The 4,648-nt window shown below is 39.4% G+C and overlaps 1 long non-coding RNA gene across 1 annotated transcript in view; it reads right to left on the bottom strand.

Moving 5' to 3' along the window:
• Positions 1 to 4,118, bottom strand: part of LOC111821685 (uncharacterized) — a 78,060-nt gene extending 73,942 nt beyond the window's left edge. The window contains exon 1 of the long non-coding RNA XR_002825030.1: positions 4,036 to 4,118. This is a non-coding gene — a long non-coding RNA (uncharacterized LOC111821685). The remainder of the gene's footprint in view (positions 1 to 4,035) is intronic.
• Between the last annotated feature and the right edge of the window lie 530 nt (positions 4,119 to 4,648).

Raw genomic sequence — 4,648 nt, 5'->3', positions numbered from 1 at the left:
ATCAAGTTGACAACAGCAACTTGAAACATTAGATAGAACCCTAGGGGACAGTGGGTTTATGTTAATGGGGGAGGAACAACTCAGAAAAGGAGAGTGAGAATGATTACACAACTCCAAGCATTTAATCAATCTCACTGAATTGTATAAGTAGAAACTGCTGAATGGGTGTATGCTGTGCTGTGTGTTATGGATTGAATTTTGTCCCCCAAAAATGTGTGTCAATTTGGCTAGGCCATGATTCCCAGTATTATGTGGTTGTCCTCCATTTTGTGATCTGATGTAATCTTCCCATGTGTTGTAAATCCTAATCTCTGCCTGTGGTTAAGAAGCCAAGATTGTTGTTTCTGTTAGGTGCCATAGAGTCCGTTCCGACTCATAGGGGCCCTATGTACAACAGAACAAAACACTTCCTGGTCCTGCACCATCCTCACCACCTTTGGTACAATTGAGCCCACTGTTGCAGCCACTGTGTCAATCCATCTTGTTGAGTCTTCCTCTTTTTCACTGACCTTCTACTTTACCAAGTATGATGTCCTTCTCCAGTGACTAATCATTCTTGATAACATGCCCGAAATATGTGAGACGTAGTCTTGCCATCCTTGCTTCTAAGGAGCATTCTGGTTGTACTTCTTCCAAGACAGATTTGTTTGTTCTTTTGGCAGTCCATAGTATATTCAATAATTCTTGGCCAACACCACAATTCAAAGGGGTCAATTCTTCTTCAGTCTTCCTCATACATTCTCCAGCTTTCACATGCATATGAAGTGACTGAAACTATCATGGCTTGGGTCAGGCGCACCTTCGTCTTCAAGGTGACATCTTTGCTTTTTAACACTTAGATCTTTTGCAGAAGATTTGCCCAATGCAATGTGTCATTTATTGACTGCTGCTTCCATGGGTGTTGACTGTGGATCCAAGTAAAATGAAATCCTCAACAACTTCAATCTTTTCTGTTTATCATAATGTCACTTATTGGTCCAGTTGTGAGAATTTTTTTTGTTATGTTGAGTTGTAATCCATACTGAAGGCTGTGGTCTTTGATCTTCATCAGTAAGTGCTCCATGTCCTCTTCACTTTCAGCAAGGAAGGTTGTGTCATTTGCATAACACAGGTTGTTAATGAGTCTTCTGCATTCCTGATGACCCATTCTTCATCTAGTCCAGTTTCTCAGATTATTTGCTCAGCATACAGAGTGAATGAGTATGGTGAAAGGATACAATCCTGATGCACACCTTTCCTGACTTTAAACCACGCAGTATCCCCTTGTTCTGTTTGAACAACTGCCTCTTGATCTATGTACAGGTTCCTCATGAGCACAATTAAGTGTTCTGAAATTCCCATTCTCCGCAATGTCATCCACAGGTAAACAGAATACCAGAAAGATGTTTACCTGTATGACGAGGCAAGATTAGGTTATGTTAAAGAGGATTACGGTGGGATGCAACACCCTTACTCAGGCCACAGCCCTGATCCAATGTAAGAGGAGTTTCCCTAGGGTGTGGCCTGCATCACCTTTTATCTTACAAGAGATAAAAGGAGAGAGAAGCAGAGTGATAGAAACCTCATGCCACCAAGAAAGAAGCAAGGGAGTGGAGCATGTCCTTTGGACCTGGGGTCCCTGTGCTGAGAAGCCCCTAGACCAGGGGAAGATTGATAAGGACCTTCCCCAGACCAACAGAGAGAGAAAGCATTCCCTCGGAGCTGGCGCCCTGAATTCAGACTTCTAGCCTCGTAGACTTTGAGAGAATAAATTTCTCTTTGTTAAAGCCATCTACTTGTGGTATTTCTGTTATAGCAGCACTAGATAACTAAGACACTGTGCATATTCTCAACAACAAAATATTTTAAAGTTGTTTTGCTTGCTTGTCGATTTTTTTCTCCTGTCACTTTCTTTCTCCTAGTTTTATTTTGAAAAATTTCAGACCTATAGAAAGGCTGAAAGATTAGTACAATGTATCATAAACCCTTGCCTCAATTCGCTAATTAAACTTTTACTATATTGCTTTCTGCTTCTAAACATATACAGGCATACCTCAAAGATATTGTGGGTTTGGTTCCAGTCCACCACAATACCATTAGTATCACAATAAAGCAAGTCACATGAATTTTTTGGTTTCCCAATGCATACAAAAGTTACGTTTACACTGTGCTGTAGTCTACGAAGTGTGCAATAGCATTATGTCTAAAAAAAATCTACATACCTTAATTAAAAAGCACTTTATTGCTAAAAAAAATGCAAGCCATCATATGGCCTTCAGCAACTCATGATCTTTTTGTTGGTGGAGGGTCTTGCCTCAATGTTGATGGCTGCTGACTGATCTGGGTTGCTGAAGGTTGAGGTGGCTGTGGCAATTTCTTAAAAGAAGACAACAATGAAGTTTGCTGCATTGATTGACTGTTCCTTTCACAGAAGATTTCTCACTAGCATGCAATGCTGTTTGATAGCTTTTTACCCACAGTAGAACTTCTTTCAAAGTTTTATCATGAGATTGCAGCAATTCAAGTCACATCTTCAGTCTCCACTTCTAGTTCTTGCTGTTTCCACCACATCTACAGTTACTTCCTCTGCTGAAGTCTTGAATCCCTCAAGGTCATCCATGAGGGTTGGAATCAACTTCTTCCAAACTCCTGTTAGTGTCGACAATGTGACCTCCTCCCATGAATCACGAATGTTCTTACTGGCATCTAGAATGGTAAATCCATTCCAGAAGGTTTTCAATTTACTTCGCCCGGATCTATCAAAGGAATTACCATCTATAGCAGCTATAGCCTCATAAAATGTATTTCTTAAATAATAAGACTTCAAAGCTGAAATTACTCCTTGATCCATGGGCTGCAGAATGGATGTTCTGTTAGCAGGCATGAAAATAACATTAATCTTCTTGTACATCTCCATTAGAGCTCTTGAGTAACCAGATGCATTGTCAATGAGCAATAATATTTGAAAGGAATCTTTTTTTTTTCCTGAGCAGTTCTCAACAGTGGGCTTAAAATATTCAGTAAACAAATGTGCTATCATCAGGCTTTGTTATTCCATTTATAGAGCACAAAGTAGATTTAGCATAATTCTTAAGAGCCCTAGGATTTTCAGAATGGTAAATGAGCATTGGCTTCAACTTAAAAAGTCACCAGCCACATTAGCCCCTAACAAGAGTCAGCCTGTGCTTTGAAGCCAGGTATTGACTTCTCCTAAGAAAGTTCTAGATGGCATCTTCTACCAATATAAGGAAGTTTCATCTACATTGGCAATCTGTTGTTTAGTGTAGCCACCTTCATCAATTAGCTAGATCTTCTGGATAAATGTTGTAGCTTCTACATCAGCACTTGCTGCTTCACTTTGAACTTTTATGTTATGGAGACAGCTACTTTCTTTAAACCTCATGAACCAACCTCTGCTAGCTTCAAACTTTTCTTCTGCAGCTTCCTCACCTCTCTGAGCCTTCACAGAATTGAAGAGAGTTAGGACCTTGCTCTGGATTAGGCTTTGACTTAAGGAAATGTTGTGGCTGGTTCGATCTACTATCCAGACCAAAACAGCTTTCTCCATATCAGCAATAAGGCTGTTTTGCTTTCTTATCATTCATGCATTCACTGGAGAAGCACTTTTAATTTCCTTCAAGAACTTTTCCTTTGCATTCACAACTTGGCTAACTGTTTGGCACAAGAGGCCTAGCTTTCAGACTATCTTGGCTTCCTCACTAAGCTTAATCATTTCTAGCTTTTGATTTAAAGTGAGAGATGTGAGACTCTTCCTTTCACTTGAACACTTAGAGGCTATTGTAGGGTTATTAATTGGCCTAATTTCAATGTTGTCGTGTCTCAGGGAATAGAAAGGCCTGAGGAGAGGTAGAGAGATGGGCGAACGGCCAGTCAGTGGAGCAGTCAGAATACACACATTTATCAATTAAGTTTGCTGTCTTACACGGGTGCGGTTCGTGGTGCCCCAAAACAATTATAAATGTAGTATCAACGATTACTGATCACAGATCACCATAACAGATATAATGAAAAAGTTTAAAATATTGCGAGAATTACCAAAATGCTGACACAGAGACATGAAGCAAGCACATGCTGTTGGGAAAATGGTGTTGATGGACTTGCTCGATGCAGGGTTGCCACAAATCTTCAATTTGTAAAAAACGCAGTATCTTTGAAGAGCAATAAAGTGAAGCGCAATGAAATAGTATGTACATTGTGTTGGATGAACCATTTGAAATTAAGCTGCAGACATCATGACACCTCATCCTTATATTCTTCAGTGGGTATCTCCTAAAAACAAGGACATTCCACTACGTAAGACACAATACCATTACTATACACAATTTAATACCCCCTAATATAGTCCATATTCAAATTTCACCAATTATTTCCCCAAAATGTCTTTTGTAACTTTTTTTTAAATCTAAAAATTCAATTAAGGTCACAAATTGCATGTTGTTGTCATGTGTCTTTAGCGTCACTTAATCTGGAACTGCTCCACATTTTTGTGGTTCTTTCTTGGCACTGGTATTTTGAAAAGTCTAAGCCAGTTGTCTTGTAGAATGTCCTACATCTTTGATATGTCTAATTGTTTTATTATTAGCTTCAGATAAGAAGTTTGGGGCAAGATGATTACACGGGTGATGTTGTATACTTCCCATTCATACAA

Source organism: Trichechus manatus, unplaced genomic scaffold (genome assembly GCF_000243295.1).
Source record: "Trichechus manatus latirostris isolate Lorelei unplaced genomic scaffold, TriManLat1.0 scaffold00097, whole genome shotgun sequence".
NCBI lineage: Eukaryota > Metazoa > Chordata > Mammalia > Sirenia > Trichechidae > Trichechus > Trichechus manatus.
The sequence above is the reverse complement of the archived record's forward strand: the minus strand, read 5'-3'. Positions and strand labels throughout refer to the sequence as shown.